Below are 18,746 nucleotides of genomic sequence, written 5' to 3'. Positions count from 1 at the left end.
CTTTTGAGCCAGCTTTTTCTCAGGCCACACTGCCCGTGTGTAGGTAACTGGGTCTGTAGCCTCTCTGTTTCTGCTTTGCTGTTCCTGTTTCCACATCATTGCTCCGCCACATGCCCAGAGACATATGTGTCAATACAATCAGTTTGAAATAGGGCAGGACTGCATAAATACTTCTTACTCCTGTGGGCTTGGAGTTGTCAGTACTAGAGCTGGTTTTTTAAGCTCTCTATTCAGTAAAGGAGCTCAGTAGCTTCTTCTGCCTTGTTTAAAACATTGCAGTTACTGCCAATCCTGTTAACTTTGACTTGAAAACCCCTTTTACCAAATTTTGTAATGAACTTGTGATTTTTGACTGCCTCTGTTTCCATGTGCCCAGATTGTTATACTTTGAGGTCTATGGCATGGTTGGTGCATATCGTTCTGTAAAAATCATGCCCTCATCAGACATTAATAAGTTTCATGTTGGATATGCAGGAACGTCAGCACCAAAAAATCAGTCCTTGGTTTTGAAAGTATTTGTTGTTGTTTTCAGATTATATCAAGAGCAAAGAGAATTATTTTTGCTAAGCTAGAAACACTTCTGAGCTAACTGTCCCTAAAAACCATTTCATTTAAGATTTTTAACTATTATCTAATTTTTCTGGGTTTTCTGTTAGTCTCCTCAAGCTTCCCAGATAAGCAAAAATCTTTTTTTTATTTGAAGGAAAGGATGTATAAATTATTTGTTACTAATTACATTCATATAGATACTTCCAAAATCAAACAATTTTGCTGTCATCAAAATGATTTTATTTGCCACTAACTCCAGTGTGAACAGGATTTGATTGTCTCCCATAAGCTACTTGTAGCTCTGAGAGAGAGAATGAGACGAAAATACAGAGAGGCAGAAAAGGGAAAAAGAAAGAGAGAGAGAGAAAGAGAGAGCAGGAGAAGAAAACGTTTCTATACATGTTCTCTATGAATATACAGAGAGAAATGCTGCATTTGAAACTACAGACTCCTAGTCTTTCCACATCTTTAGGTGTCTGTACCTTGCTGAGGAAGAATCTTGGATTACTGTACTGGATTTCTGCAAAATTAAGGTTATACAGAGCACAGGACTACCTTTACAAGGTTGAGTCTACCAGGTCCCAGTCCCTAGTCTGCAGGTGCATCTAGGCCTGTATTCTGTCATGAGAGAATGTCTAGGGAAGACTAAGAAAATGGCAAGAATAAGTGGTATTTATTCATAACACTTTTCTATCTTCCAAACAGTTTTAGCTCAGTGAGCTCCTGATTCAGACGGGGTTTCTATGTATTAGGAACTCTCAGTGGAATTCTTCTATACGAATGCATCCAGCTTCTCACTGAGCCCGTATAGCTCACTGAGATGTCAAAATGTATACACTGAAATTATTTTGTCAGCAATTCTTGCCACTGCAATGGCTCAGTTTAACAGTGGTAAGATGCCTCAAGAACAGTCAGCAGTACTTGCGCCAGATTCTCAGAGGTGTTTAGACACTGAACTCCCTTGGAAATCCATTATTTAAAATGTTGAAGACTTTTAAAAGTCTCTTTTCAGCTTCACACTTGGTAAGTTCATGTATATCAGTGGTGTGCAGCCCAGGACAAAAATGTATATCCTCTGAATTTTCTGGGCCTATGTCCTTAAAATGTTTACCTTGAATAAAAATCTTCATACCTCTGACAGAGTGTGTGCATGTGCATTTGAGTGTGCCTGTCTGTTTTATTTCTTTTCTGCCACTCTTGGCATGAAGAGTCAAGGGAGCCTGTGTAAATACAGTCCTACTTGCAATAGTGGCTCAGGAACAAACACTGCCCTGCAGTCTTCTGACTGGAGCAGTAGTTTTGGTTTTAATTACTATAGCAACAAGAGTCTACCTATTGAGAAAGTAGCTGGCAGTTGCCTGGAAAGGACACTGAAAATCTTTTGAACAAATAAAAGATATAAAGAATAGTTTTATCTAAGCAATAGCAGCAGCCTTCCCAAGAAACCGCTACAGGTGGTTGAACATTTCTGTCAAACTTTTTTTTTAAGGGAAAATAGTTTTTTGATAAAATTTTGGGTTTTTTTTGAAAATCATATTCTTAAAAAAAAAAAATCTGTTTTACAAAGATGCAGATAGCCAGAAACCCTTCTCCAGTGCTTCATGGGAGTTAATTGTTCAAGGCCTAATGTCTCTCTTTCTTGTAGACAGAATTTTCCACTCTGAATGTACTTCACAGAATTTACAATGACAGGTAATTTTAAGACATATGAAGTGATGTATGGATATTATAGCACATGATGGGAAATACAGTCTGGTCAACAAGCTGATGTCAGGAACTTAGGCACAAAGCAACTACAGTGCAATTTCTATGAAATTCTTTGGCATTTCTAAATATAGTTTCAAGATCTAAACTGTTTTAACTAAAAGACTATGACAAAAATTTTCAGATATGAGACAAAAGAAATCTACTTCTGGTATTACATTGAAAATCTAAATCTCCTCTGAGAAAGGCTGATCAAAAGAGGGAGCAAACTGCTCACTGCTGACATGTAGGGATTTCCATTTTAATAGATCCATTTTGAAGGTTAGTTTCAGCTGTCCAACTCAAAATTCTCAAAGCCTTGGAGAAAACTTATGTAGGAATGACCATCTCCTAAAGAAGCTGAAATATAATAAATGCACAAAAATACAGTTTAAGAGTGAATTGTTCATACATTGAGCATTTTGTAGTTGTAATTAAGGCCAGAGTTGCTTTTCTCTCCCTTTCTCTACCAGAACTGGTAGAAGACCCAGCCTCTCCCCCTCAGTGCTCTTTCCCATCCCTATGTCACCATTTCCTAGCCCTCAGCTATTTACCTATAGTGACTGTGCTGAAACAGGGTTAAAAAGTAAGCCTATGACCTGATTTCCAGTGCAGCCTCACAGATCTTGCATCAGCACAATTCAGGGGCTGGCAAGCTGCAGTACAGACATGGAAATAGGCAGCCAGAAGGAGGGAAAAGTTGCTTCTTCAGACAGTTTTGCTGCGTATGTATTGTAAAACTACATCTAGCTCCCCAGGCTTGACTTCTCCATTCCACGGGGAAAACTGTGTTGCAGGTACTATTATATGCAACAAGCCCCTTCCAAAAATTGCTGTATTTTTTAGTTTGCTAGTGATTTTCAGTTCTAGTGATGATTTAATTAAGTTCTGTCATCTTCTCTGTCCTGTGATAATACTCCCCCTTTGCCCATATATTTTATGCACTTTGGATTTCTTGCCTTTCCTGAATTTCCACCTAAAGTTTTCATGTATATCTGTTGAATTCAAGGCATTTCAAGCTTCTACTCTACATCACCATGTAGTTGAGTATAGATTATGGAGAAAAGCTTTGTTTACCATTAAATAATAATACTTGTCACTCACCTAGTGACATCCTGCATTGTTAGACCTGAAGGAGTCATAAAGCTCTGCAGCAGCCATGTGGGGCTAGGCTTTACTACAAAACGAAGAAATCAAGGTGCAGATGTCTAATCTCAGCCTCTGATCAAGCTAAGAGTGGTACTCACAAGTCCTGAAACATATTACGCCTAGAAACTTCCAGAATTAACCCCTTCCCACACTATTCCCAACATTTGATGATAATACAGGAGTTTGTAAAATGAACAGAGGAGAAAGGTATGCCCTTTGAAACAGCCGTAAAGTTTTTATTCCATGCATACTTTGCCCTTTGTCAGAACTGCTTATATCTTAAATTAGCCGGGGACTGCTGGTACCTTTCTGCATTGCTACTGGAGGTGAATAAACTGCAGGAAATTTAGAACATATGCGAGGAAAGTGCTTTTTTTTACACTTTGGTCAGTTCCCTTTTAAAGATGTGTCTAGCATGAATTTTATTACCGTCATATCTCTCATTTTTATTATGCTTAGAAACAGCCAGACCATGGAGCAAGAGAATGGTTCTCTGATGTGTTTTTCCATCACTTCCTCACTGCTCTTTGTTCATATAACATTCTTTTCCTATGACAGTCTTTCATATCTCTATCATTTCCACACTCTAGGTTCCACATTTCCTCCATAGTACACTTTTTTATTTCCTATCATAAACATTTGCCTTATACTAATAAGTTATGCTGGAGCTTTTATTGCTCATTAACACTAAAAGCAATCATTCATTTCTACATTTATAGCATTTGAACAGAAATCTCCAACAGGGTACTTAAAAAATCAAACGAGAAAATTAGAAAGGGCACTATGGCCACTAAAAGAAAAATTAATCAATGCACAGAATACTTATATACAGATAACAAGGAGAAGGCTGGGTGTGCAGAGTGCATCTTCAGCCTTTGTAAACATGAGTGTTATTCTATAAACAGAAGCAATTTGATGTTGAACATCCCACAGCCTTTCTCTGTCTTGCTTTCCGAGCCCCAAGGCAGAGCTGTTTCTTGGGCCACTGCACTGCTGAGTCCAAACTAAAGGTACAGTGTATAAGAACTTAATTGATGGTCTTTGACACATTCAGAACTATATCATATCCTTCTCTATGAAGGAAAAAACAGCCAAAAGTTTATATCCCCTGTCTAATAAGGAGCAAGGCATTCTAGAGCTGATCACCACACATGACTTCAGCTTGAAGGAGATTAACGATATCCTGTTCCTTTTCCACTGACTCTCTTCTCAGCCAGAAAAGTGATGCTAAAATTAGGATTTCCTGCTCCTGGAGAGAAGAGAAAGAACCTTCAAAGAGTAAGTGAGCCTGCTTAAGATTTTAATTGTCCTTTGATGGTCTTTGCTGATGTCTATACACAAGACTGCTAATCAGGCAAGTGTCCAGAGAGTGATGGGATGAAGCTGTTTTCTAGGTTTGGAGGAGTCCAAAAGAGGAAACTGAGGATGGTTTTATTTATGGCTTCCCTTCTGGCTAATGTTATATTTTCTGAGCAACTGTTTTGTCATAGGATTCTTAAAATTCTTGATGCGCTTTTGTCTTTCTTCACCTCATCTTGTATTTCTCCTCTCATAGATTTGTCAAGTGAGGAGTTTTTTGACTAAATGCCTGAACAGTTTCTAGTTTTCAGTGCTTCATGCAACCATATGAAAAATATGTTCCATCTTGGTCCTTTTAGTGACCAATACTAGACTAAGGAGCTCACCCTTAGGGAATGTACGTCATGCAGGTACTTGAAGTGCACAGATATGTGTGTAAATATCATTATTAACACTTGGCCTTGAGTAACATGTGTTTTCAGGGGCACAAAAGGCACTTCACCTTGATGTCTAAATTAATGGTTTAGAGGAAAGGAGAGGAATGTCTATAGAATAACACAATAATTGCTAACGTCTTATCTCTTCCACTAAGTGGAGCCTTGTAGACAGCTCTTCTGTGAAGGGATTTCACATCTCATTTTCTTTGTTCAAGCAACAATAGTATAGATGGGTGAGTGATTCAAAATATCTTGTGCAAATACATTTTCAAATGTTTACATGGCTACTCTGGTAGATAAAATCCTTAGAAAATTCTTAGAAAGCCTACCACTAACACAAGAACTGACTTAAATCATATTAATGGATTCTGGTTAACTTTCAGGTATGTCCTCCGTTAGCCAGCTAACATAGTTTGAAGTACAACACTTCTGCACTGACTTGAACACACTATGAGAAAATTTCCTAACTTAAGGGACGTTTCATTTTCTTTTCAATTCTCCCATGTTCTCCATGAATATTTAAATTAACAGTACTTGTATGAATATTCTCCAGAAAGGGATTTTTAGTAAAATCTTTGTTACCTACTGAAACACTGAGAAGCTCTTACCAGTACTGGAGCTTGTGACATACAAGCTGTAGACTTTACAAACGAATAGTGAAATACTGCAAAGAAATCAAGGAAATATGAAGCTTAAAGTTATACTAATGAGCATGCAAATCAGAACCCGACCCTAATAATTTTTCTCATCATTTTAAGGAATATATCATTAAAGCTGTTCAGATTCCAAACATCAAGAATATCTTAAGACATTGCTGTTGGTTGTCCTATAATATGGATTATCTCCAGAAATCATTCAATGATTAATCAATTAATTAATTCAATTAAAGAAAGCATGAAAATCAAGTCCTGAAAAAACACCACTGGAAGAGGATGTACTTATACTGTCTTTGGCTAGTCCACTTTATAGCAAGGATTGTCGCAAATTATGTGATATTTTCTGTGGTAGAAATGTATTTGGTGGAAATAGCCAGGAGATCACAAAGATCTACAGATATTCTTCATACACAGTAATATGCCCCGTTCTGTTAAGTTCCATATTGTGCTCTGAAATACTTGAGAAATCCTGTTCCCTTAGTTAAGTAAATATTCTAGACTCTGGTGAAATTTTTTCAAAGTATTTGTATATAACAATCAAGACTTAATGAAACAAACATGAACAGACATTAAAAAATGATAAACATGCTTATTCACAATATAATTAATCTGTAAATGGTATTGTTGGAATACTATTTGGGCACTTAAAAATCATACTTAGAAATTCTATGTTGAATACATCTGTATTTGTTCTATTCTAATGGAGAAACACTAATGATTACCCTTACTCATTGCACGTGTCTGCTTAGGGATCTAGAAATAGAAATGAAATAGTTTATATGAGGGATCTCAAGCTAAAGCCATGTAGATCAATCATTTTCTGTTTTAAAATGAAAGCTTAAATTCTGTAGTAAGCGACATAGGCATTAGAGAAATTCAGGCATAGAGTACCTATAGGACTGACTGAATACAAACACTGAAGAAAATAAATAGACCTTTATGAAAGCAGTGAAATTCCGCAAGTCATCACTGAAGAGTACTTAATATCACAAAAGATATTTGTTTTTCCTTATTAAATTATGAATTGGATAATATTTGCAAGTATGTCAATAATCATATTTTGATGACAACTGGATTATCTCTTTTATGCTATAAAAGCTGACTAGATAAGGAGGAAAGACTGCTTCAATAAAAATTAGTTCTCAAGCAAGTTCTCAGTACTATCTCTGAACTGGAGGAACTATTACACAAAGTACTACTGATCAGGAGAAATAAATCAAGCAGTAGGTTAAATGCGCTAATAAACAGTCATCACAATAGCTCACACTCTCCAAAATAGCATAAAAGGATGACTGAGTGACAAATCACGGGCTATTTCAGAAATGAAGAACGGATGTGTTTCTGTAATCCCTCTGACTTTCTAATACTCTGAAGGGCTGAAGAATACAGGCCTTTTTGTGAACTTTAGCTGGCTATTAGTCATTAATAAGCAAATTCTTTTGTATCGTTTGTCCTTAGTGACAGAAATATATAAATATATATAGTGAGATAAAAAATAATCAAAGTACACCTGTTTATTATTTGTAAAGACTTAACTGTAAGTTTTTAATGATTAATTTATCTGGCATCTAATACCTTAATAGATCATGAGAAACATCAGGGGAGGAATGTGGTACTGCATTTTTAAAGTCTCTTTCGCTCTCACAGAATGATAATAGGCATGGAAGCTATCATTAGTCTTGTTAGATGATGGTTCCTTTAGGAATCTCTTATGTGTTACCTTTTAGAGGGAAGGTCAGAGAAAATCCCCCTGGGAGTCCCCTTGCAGGATACAGCTAACACAAGCGTAAACTGTATGGAAATGGCTAAATTATCTTTAGAGAGACCTTGGTCTTTCACATCAATCAGACCTTTCTGAACTAGTAAAACAGATAAGCATCCTGCTGGTAAGACTGTTACTATCCATATGTTTGTCATGACTGTTACACCAAATTTTCAATGAAAAGACTGCTGTCATACTTTTCTAGAGGAAAATATTTCTGTTGCTAAAGGTAGGTGTAATTTATTTTAGAAAGAGTGACATGAACATAGGACTATTAATATATATATAAAAAAGTAATGTTTAAGGTTCTAGTTAAAAGTCACAGAGTCAGGAAACATAAAAGTTAATGTTGCAAGTGCAACCTCAATGTTACCACTGTGCATATCTTGTATTTTTATGGTATAGACTTTACAGCATAATCAATAATCTATTAAGCTTTACATTTAACAAGAAAACTGGATTACAAAATGGACTATTTATAAAATATGATCATCAGTTGTTGAAAACTGTGTGGATTTCCTGACTTTTCTTGACTTTGACTACATAAACTTGATGTTTCACAGTAGTTCTGCATTTAAATTCATTTTATCTTTTGAAGGTTTGGGGAGCATGAGGAAGAGAAAATTGTCTGTTCCCAGTGCTTGTATTATTGCTTTTTCTAGTCAAATACATTTTTAACTTCCCATGTCATTAAAAAACAGCATATGAAAAAGAAATAAGGTTTCAAACTCTTTTTCTTTTCTTTTTTTTCCTTTTCCTTTTCCTTTTCTTCATTTTCTTTTCCTCTTCTTCTTCCTCTTCCTCTTATTTCCTTCTGTAACAGCTTGTGTGGGTGAGCAAGCAAAGTAGCAATAGCACATTTGTATTTTGTCCACAGCGGCTATAAGCATGCTTTGGTTAAAGATGAAGCATTTTAAATGACAAGTTAGAATTTCCATTTTCATAGAATCTAGATGAAACTTTGGATACCCTCTACAAAATAACTGCCTATTAGCCTTCTCTTTTGCAAGAATAGCATGCATTTACAGAATAGATTACCTTCAGAAAGAAATTATCCTTTCTGAAGTTAACTGTGAGCTCTTTTTATGGCACATTCCCACCTTATCACTGTGAACTCTTGCCCTTTCGAACTCAAATTTAGTGGGTATTAAGGTCTTTGAGCAAAATTGTACAGGGTATGCAGGCGCTATTCTAAAAGTATGATACAGGTAAGGCAGTTGGTAATTACTGTATCAGACCATGCTGGGATACATCAGGGAATCCATAAGTCTGAGAATCCCACTAGTGTTCAGGCATGAAACATGTCCTTGAGAGCCCTTGATGTTATGGCTAAGGTCTTGGTTAGCCATTTTTTGCAGCTGCATTTTCATCCATGTTCTTTGCCAGGAAATGAGGCATTTCTGTCAAAAATTTTAGTGTCTCCAAGATAAGGTGAAGTTTTCAGGATCTGATGTATTTCTTACCTGAAGTAGCAGTAAAATCTCTTTTCTGAGCTTCTGAGCTAAAACTAGTATAATCAGTGCATGCATGGTGGTAATAAACTTTTCTAAATCCAGTGAACACATCTATCTTATATAGTTCTCTGAGTTTCATTTTCGATTCCCTAATTCAATTCTCATTGTATACAGTAGCATTCCCTTTCCCCTGATCTAATTCAATATTTTAAAGGATATTTTTTCTCCAGCAGTCCAAGAGATGATGGCTATTAGAAGTTCTTCTTCAATGGACTAGTGAGGCTCACACCAATGACTGAAAAAATATCACTACTGGATCCTGTGAGAGATGTTACACATAAGCTAAAAAACTATTGAAATCCAAAAGTAAATACAAGTCCAGCTCAATGTTATACTTAAACTAAAATTAACTTACTGATCAATATCTTCCTCTCAACAGTGCTCTGGAGAGGAAATACATCCAGGCGTGGTGTAGAAATGAGGCTGGTAACCTCTCATCTCCTAAAATGTCAAGCCCATTCCATAAACCTCACTTTTTTAGGAAACCTTCTGTAACTCAGATTAGCTCCTTCTAAAACAGGAGGAAAAAGATATGTCCACAGAAATTTCACCAAGAAAGTTTCACAAGACTGGTTTTGTTGATTTCTGTCCTGTTTGTATGGCTATTCAGACACAAATATGCTGCTTTCAGCAAATCTCCCAAGTACAGTCTTCCCAGTGATGGTCCATGCTTGCATTCACAGTATGGATATGCATGTGCCTGTGGGCTCAAAACACAGGCTTTTTTGTCTCAGCAGCACCAGAAGGGCTCCATTCTCTTGTCTTTCTCCCTTTTTTGTCCACATACCTCAATTACCTTCCTTCGTTTCAGGCTGTCTGTCACTACCTCAGTGGCTTTCCCTCATATTAATTTGTCCTGAGCTTACTTTAACCTTATCTTTTCTGTATATTTTGTAATTTCTTGATTAATTTTCAGACAATCTTGAGTTCTTTGTCAGAATTTGTTTGGGGGCTTTCATATTTTATTTTTCATTTTTTAATTTTTAGAAACCTATTTTTTCTTTCTATTTTCCCTTAATTTATAGTTTCCTCCCATTAAGACTTCCATCTTCAATCTGTGTTTGATCTGTTAGGGAATTTTCATTTATTTTTCTCTGGACAAGTACTGTATTTGCTATGGCTTAAAAATTAGGAACAGGAGAGATCACTAGATGTAAAAATATTTTTCCTCATTTCCATGTTACCATTCTAATTGCCTCAGCCGGTTTGACTTTGTCTGATCTCTTACAGTGAAAAGGAAAATAAGGCTGCTTTGGATTAGGAGACCATCTTTTGTTCAGAAGAGTGAACCTACCACTGTCTACTAAGTCTTGTCCTTCAAAGGCTAGTTTAAGCCTAAAACAAGCAGGGATGGGCTATTTTGAAGCCAGCAACTTGAGAAACTTTTAGTTTTACCTGTGCATTCCCAGTCTCAAGTCTAGTTGTGTCTCAGTTTATGGTTCTGGAATCAGGCTAGTTCCCTATTTTGCTCTGAGTGAAAGATTTGTTTTTCAAGTATCTTTACCTCTTTTCCTTGTGAGGGATGTGCATAACATGTTACTCTGTCAGTAAAGAGACTTCCCCACCACTAACAAGTTTTGCTTCCCCCTTTCAAGTTTCAGTGTGGGAATCCTGGTATTACGTCAAGAGGTGTCCTCTGCCTCAGAAGATTGCCCATGATCTGAAAAAAGGCAAGAAAAACGGAGATTATTTAAAAATAAAATTCCAAAAAGGTTCCAGAAAAACTAGTCAAGGACAAAAATCTTTGCTTCCCTGTAATGCTGCTTACTAGTGAGTGAACTCAGAGAGAAATACTTCTCCATGGCTTTCACTTTAGCCTGAGGGATAATGAATCTGAGAGTGATATTAATGTTGATACTTTGAACTGAGTATCCCCCAAATTCAACTTCTTTTCCTTGGACTTCAACAAGAAGTGAAGTTTTTGAACTCCAGGATCCGTCTGTTCTTGCACACAAAGGTGCTTATTCCTTGATGCTATTTTTTCTTAAGGTTCCCCATGAAAGCGAAGTCAAAATAATCATCATCTGTTAGAACTGGATGAGATATTTTTGGTTCCGGTACAGATGCCCAGACCTTGCCTCAAGTCAAAATTTGCTGCCACAGGGTCCCCATTTGTTCAAATAATGTCCATAATCAAACACATGTGAAAATGATTATTAAATGAGCTATCCTAATACAGTCCTATCTTTGAAAGAAAATAAGCAGAAAAATAGAGAGAACAGCTTAAGTAGATATTATTACATAATAAGATCAGAGAGATCTCACAGATTTCTAGTAGAGTCGTATTGTTGCACAACTGCAACTGTTTTATCTAAAATAACATAGGAATTTTTCCTAACTTATCAATAAAGAAAAAATTATCTTAAGCTGTCATTATCATCTGCTTTGCCTGCTCAGAATATGGCTGTGGAGAGAGTCTTAACACAAAAAAGAAGCTATATTCTTCAGTGATAGCAGCATCTATAGTATATCTTCATTGTTTTCACTAAGATTTTGTATTAAAAATATTCTTGTTTTGTCAATGACAAAACTTAAAGTTGGGAAATATCTTTCTAAGCATCATGTACAAGGCTAGGTATGTTTTACTTTCATATTGTTATACATTCATTGAATCAGAATTACATCAGTGTATAACCTAGTCTGAAATATTGTTCAATAATAGAATAACCTTTCCTCCACCAGAGCCCCATTTTCAGTAAACAAAATTACACTGTGCAAAACCTTATGTATATTCACAAATGAAACATAAAAGCTCTTCTTCCTCCAACATTTATAACACCTCTTATATGTACTACTATTGTTTTCCTAAAATTCAGTTTAAATGGATGCCTGAAATGCAACTAGAATCTGTGATTTAGTTTCAAGTAAGTAGGAATATTCTGTGTAAAGATTTAAAGGTGCAGCTGTTTCTGCCATTCATTTGGGTAATCACTGTACATAAATTTATACACCATGAAAAGCTTTATTCATGTTCATATGGTGTGAAAATTGAAAGAAAAACTCTAAATTAATTACCTTTTTAAACAAAGCCACTTAGATTTATCACATGCAGCAAGGGAATTTGTTCACATATCATAAAGCGTCTGTGAAACACAGAGATGAAATATGAGTTAGGAAAAGGGGTTTACGCTCTGTAGAGATTTTAAGATGTGAAAAGCAAATTAACTGCCCTTAACTTCAATCAACATGCTCTTGCAAGTTTGGGCAAAGTCTACCTGCAGCAGCAGCCTGGTGCCCTGGGAAGCACTGGCAGGACGGCGGGACGTAAGCGGTAAGCGGGAGACAGAGTGGCCCAAGCCTTCGTCTTTGTCGAGATGCTCCCATGGCCAGCTGCAACTTTTAGAACACGGACTTCAAGTGCCATAGTAACACACTATTATTTTCCCTTCACATCTTGCTAATAAATATCATTCTAAAGCCTTTACATAGCAATAGGTCTTACTGAATACCATACGTACTCTTTTCTGCTGGAAAAAACAGTATTTTCTTCAAAGCAAAGTAAGTTGATGGGTATGCAGAAAAGCATTGCTGCTTTGGTTTCTGTGAATGTTTCCTTGGTTTCTTATTATGAATCTCAGGTTCCTCATTGCATCTACCTGATTATAGCCCAGTATACAACCAGGTGTTTATTCAGGCAGTGTTTACCAGCAGGCATCTGTCTTTAATTTACACTCAGAAAAAGGGGGTAATCTGATGAAGTAATTTGCATCCTGAAATTAACCTTCTTGAAAGCAAAATATACTCAGTATATTTCTACCAAAAACAAACTATGCTATTGCCCAAATAGAGAGAGGGTTTTTTTCATTATTTTTTCACACTTAATCGTGCAAAAGTATTTGTTTCACAGAAAACATAAAATGTACATAGGGTATCATTCAGGGAAGAAAATATTTTAAGCTCTAATTCTTCAACACTGTTGTTTCAGCATGCTAACAAAATCAATGATGACAAAAATCACTTCTTTTTAATCTGTTATTCTTGTGTTCCATTGAAGTAACTCAAGATCAATATGTATTGATCTTCTCCCTAATTATATTAATTTTACTTTAGAAATTAGGGAGACCGTAATGAGAATGTGAAGTTACTTGAAGACAGTACATTATAGGTAGTCTAATTTAACAGGAGTCTGTGCATGAGATTAATTCATTAAAGGAAGCCAATTACCATACAAACAGGGGAGATAAATAAGATTTTCTCTTTTAATTTGCATTTTATATATTCCTTTGTAATTTTTAAAAGCTTAAATGAATTTACAGCCTAACTATACTTCTAATGTATATCCATTTTATTCGTAGGGCACATAATTGTATTTAATTCTAACCTTTGACTTTGTCTTTTAGGCATAACATTTTAAAAAATGAGAACGTGGTGTCTAGATATGAGACATTTTATGTGACATTTTAATTAAGGAAAATAATGAAATGCTAATACTTTTAACATTCTAACAATTCTTTGAACTAAACTTTTCTTCACTTACATATAGTTAGATGTTCAGTTAATAGATAAGGATGTAGAGTAGGAAGGTGGTTTGGCCCATCTAGACTGAGGATCTGGCCCATAAATGTAACTGGGACACAAAGTACTATCTATAAAGATAAGCAAAATCATTCTTTTAATTCAATAGTTTCATATTTTATCAGTGAACATGAATGCTTGATGATATGTTTTTTTGAAGCACTTTCTTTGTTGTTTGATGAGATTAAAGTGGACTCACTGACTGTTCAGGATACTGAATCCTTCTCACTGCTTTTCACTATTCTCCATCCTAATCTGGAGAATCTGAAATCTTTTTGAGATACTTCATTCTTTGTTGTCTTATAGCAGTAGGATCAGGAGTATCTCCATGGAAATATCACAAAAATAATCAGACTTGTGTAATGTAGTGTCTATAAAGACAGAATCAGACCAAAGGAATCTTTAGAGGAAACTTAATGTGATATGATCTATTAGTAATTTGTAATTCTCTTTAAAACATACCCAAAAGTCCTGTGTTAATTGAAGACTACCTTCTTCCAGAGGCAATATATGATATCATTCATTTTTGCAGTTAGAAAGGGGACAAATATAACAAATGAAAGAAAATAAAGCATTAAGAAAGTAGAGAAATAATTGAAAATCTATATTCTTGGCATCCAAAAATTATTGTCTATTTTGTTTAAAGTGTTTATAATAGCTCTTGCCACAGATAATGTACAAATAGTTTGGTTCATTTGGTTTCCTCCTATAACACCGGTTCCAACTCTTTTACATTCATCTGCACAATAAAACTGTTTGATTGTGTCTGTGTCCAAGAGCATTCAAGTAATTAATGACAGTTGTGTGATGTTGCTCTTAGGACAAACCCATTAAAAATACAGGTCTTGAGAGAAATAGAAACAGTCTCTGAAGTAGGAAAATGCTGCAGCTGGTGACCCGTTTCAAATATACCTGTTCTGAAATAGCTGATATCGAAGCCGATATTCAGTGTCAAATGCTGGTCTTCTGCTGCCAAAACTCAGTGCTAAATATTTTGCCAAAAGGAAAGACATTTGGCTTTCAGGTACACTTAGGCTGTTCTCAGGCTGAGTTATCTTTTGGTGTGGGCCCCAGTCTTGGTTGTTCTCCACAAGAAAGTTACTAACTGCCATTGATATATTTAATTGATGCCATGGACCATAGTGAGGAACTGGACTAGATTTACTGGCTTCCTTGGGTGTTCGCCACACAGACATTGATGCTAAAGTGTTACAGAAGCAGCTGAAGAAATTAGGCTACCAGTTCTGGTGAAACAGTACTTTGCTGCAACTTCTCTGTATGCTCCACGAAGCAACAGAGTTTAAAAGCAGTTTTAGCAACATCTGTTGCCTTCTTAAATCCAAGCTGCCTTTCCCTGCCAGCAATAATTATCTACTTCATGGAAAAACATGACCAATATGAAGAATTGTCATTCATATTGTAAGCAGATTGCCAGACTGATAACACATCATGAGAATGATGATGATAATGATATATAAATGTTATACACACTGCATTCCTATTACATTCCAGCATTGGATATAGTGCTGCAGAGCACAAAGGCGTTCCTTATGTAAGTATTCAACAAAAACCAATGGTGAGATTTTCAAAAGTGATCAACATCTATTTATCATAGGATTTTCTACTGTTGCCCATGACTGTAACCAGTGAGCACAAGCTGCAGCGTGGAATGCTTCTGCTGTATCTGGGTGCAATTTGAGAACAATGGGAACTGTCATCCCATTAAGCTTTTATTCTCTCTCCTTTTTTTTTTCTTTAAGTCTTGCTAAGAGACTGGGGGTATATCTTAGCTTGATAGGCCACAGTAGTAACATGAGGGTTATTGTTAAATAGGAAACAGGGTAAATTAGCTTGTGCAAACCCTTGGGCCATGGTGCTCAAACTGCCAGCAGTACATGAGTTAGATAATTTAGAGTTGGCTTGGGTGCGCCTAAGCTGCAATCCAATCTCCAAGTCTTAAATGCAGCATTATTTCATGCTGTCTGTCAGGCCTGGTCCTTATTCTAGCCATTTTGTACAAAATTCTTCTATTCCTGTGTGCTTGCTCTTAGGATACTCACAGCGCAAAGACAAGGAGCAGTGTATTACCTACCTTTAGTCTATTAACCCTAATTTGTAGTCAGAATATGTAATCATTTAGATACTAAATGTACCTTCTGCTAGCAATATTTGTGCCAAGAAAAAGCTAATAAGACCTTCCTCCATTTAGGAGGAGTCAGACCCTGCTAAGATTCATCAGATTTGCTCCCAGGAGTAGCTTCTCCTAAAAGGGAATACAGTTCCAGTAATGTGGCTATGAATTGTTCAAATCCTAATTAAGCTAACTTGAATGAAGTTTATAATGACATTTATGAATTACTTAGAAAGCACTTAAGAAAGCAGGTGTAGTAAACCTATTATTCTGATTTGTTATCTTCTGTATTTACTTGTTACCTTCTTAGAATCCTAAAAACATAAACTAATATAGGTTGAAAGGGACCTCCAGAGATCATCTAGTACAAACTCCTGTGCAATCTTATTTATCTTAATGTAGGTGTCAAAGACCAAACTGCAAACAAAGTGGGACAGTCTGAACTGCAAAGCTGAGCAGACAAGCTTTGGATCTCAGTGTTTCCCTCAGCTCTCTACATGATTGAGAAGATCTGTTTAAAAAGAAAAGGCAGCAAGCTTGTTACAAGGTGCTGAACAACTCTTTTTCAGACAAAACTAAACTATTTTCAAAGGGAGTAGGCCAAGTTTTGAAAGGATTTGTTGATCATTTCTAAGCTATGATGCCCAGCTTGTTAGCGGGAGTTGATAAATCAAAATTAGCTTTCAGTATTTACTGGTCATATCACAAAAAATGTGTTTTTAATTATTTCTTTAAAATATGCTGGGTTTATAGATGGGCAGCATATAACTGGAAATGGTTTAAATAATGAGTTACTGTCAAAATCAGGAGCGTAAAATAGCTAGATTTTTATGTCTAAGAAGGAACAAGCAAGTGAAAGGTCAAGTTGCCAATGTAAATTGCCAAAATGTCACCTGAAGCACCTGAAAATAGAAATGTGATAATCTCTTTAGGTTTTAGAGTTTTGCTACTACAAGAGTATATAGTAACAATATTGTGAAAAAGAAACATTTGATGTTCAGAATTACACTCTGGTCCTGAAAGAAGCTGGGTCACTCAATCTGTGTTGAAAACAGCTACTGATGTGGAGTTTCAAGGGTAACTTTTTTTTTCTTTCAAGCACCCAAAGACCTACCTCTGCATTCTACAAATTCCCTTATGTGACCATCAGCATGTTTTCAAGCCTTTTATTTACAAGACAAGGTGTAAAAGTGAATTTGACATGTTTGCTAATATTATAGCTCCTCAAAAACCCTAGTGAAACAGGAGGACAAAAGTAATAAATACAGGAATGTTTGGTAGAGCCACCTACAGCTGAGTGTGAACAAGCCAAGCAAACAATGCCACAATATAGACACAGCTGAAAGCACTTAATTAGTTTGTGACAATTAGAGTAGTAATGTGAGCAGTCACAGCTATTTTTTATTTTTCTCCAGGTCTAGAGTTTGCTCAAGCAAACACAGTATCAAGAAAATACATAAGTCCTTTTGCTTGAGATAACAATTTAAGAATGTTTTTCCCAACACTTAAGTTCTTCCAAGGCACAAAAATATAACCCTGAAACTTCAGAAGGAGACATATGATTTGCTCTCTGAATGTGACACATTTTCAGTACTTAACACAGCCTGTATCATTTGTTGATTTGGTCACGTATGTCATGCTAATGTATCAGAGAGGTCTTTTTGCAGTATGAAGTGCAAAGCTATCCGGGGTTTCCATTTATAACTGGCAGTGTATCGTATATACACAAGATGGTAAGGTTCAGTCTCAGACTCTGTTTTAAGACTACTATTGAAAGGTATCGGTTAGTGAGATGGGTCTAGAGACATAGATACCTGTGGAATTAACATGTTTATTAAGCTACCTGCCAATTTCACACAAGAAACTTAACAGCTAAAATCACTTGTTGAAAACAGCTTCCATATCTTTTCAAAACAGTTTTGCTGGCCACTGCTTCTGGTCTACTGGGGTGCATCCTGGAGACCTGCTGGACTCCTAAGCCAGGCCTTGATACTATACTGCCTGCCACTTTATTTAATATCCATACCTATTCAAAGTAAACAATTTCTGGCGGGAAAAAATCAGGCTTTCATAGGCAAGCAACAGTTAAAAAGGCTGCTTTTCATTTTTAATGATCAAATGCCATGCAATCCTTCTCGGATGTAGATCAGCAGAAGTAAATCATGCTCTTTCATCTCCAGAATAATGGTTCATTCTCTTACATTTAGACGAAATTATCATATAATATTTGGCTCTTGGTATAAAAATCATCATTCAATTTATGCAAGTTCATAACTGACCAAATTCTAGATCTGGCTCAGAGTGCCATCCCTACATGTACTACTGTCAATGAGACAAAGCTAAGATATTTTAATTCCTCTTTCTTTCTGCCTCTTGTTGTATTGACTCATATAATAGATGAGAGTCCCAATTTAAGCTCGTCATGGCTCATGACAACATATTGTCAGTGGAAGGTCCATGACTATGGAACTTATTCTAGCGAAAACCAAAACAAAATGCAGTTTAACTCCCCCTTTCACAACCTCTGGGGCAGTAATATATAAAAATGCCTTACAAAAAAAACATAAACCATTAAGGATATAGGAACATGAACTCAGTCTACTGCCTCACAGTAGTCTAACAAATAAGCTAGAGACTAACTTCTCTTCCCTTCTGACCTGAAGGTGCTTGCACTCTTGGCTGCGGTGATGTTCAGGGTTAAGAGGAATGATGAAGCATTCCCCAGTCCAAACTATTCTGTATTCTGGCAGGTAAAACAGCCTTATGTGCCATGTGTCTCTAAAGCTTTTTGGACTGAGGCTAGAATAATTAACACAATTTTCTCTCCTTCTGCATGAATCCTTTCATCAGAAAGCTGTTATGCAAAAGGCAGGCACTTCTCCTCCTTCCATTTTCTTCCCAAGAAAACAGCGTGCAAGTTGTACCCAAGGCAGCGATGCTTGTGCTTCTGCCTGGGATGTACTCTGAGCTGCTGGTAAACTTTCAGAGCTG

The sequence above is a fragment of the Rhea pennata genome, chromosome 3 (assembly GCF_028389875.1).
Source record: "Rhea pennata isolate bPtePen1 chromosome 3, bPtePen1.pri, whole genome shotgun sequence".
In the NCBI taxonomy this organism is placed as follows: domain Eukaryota; kingdom Metazoa; phylum Chordata; class Aves; order Rheiformes; family Rheidae; genus Rhea; species Rhea pennata.
The sequence above is the reverse complement of the archived record's forward strand: the minus strand, read 5'-3'. Positions refer to the sequence as shown.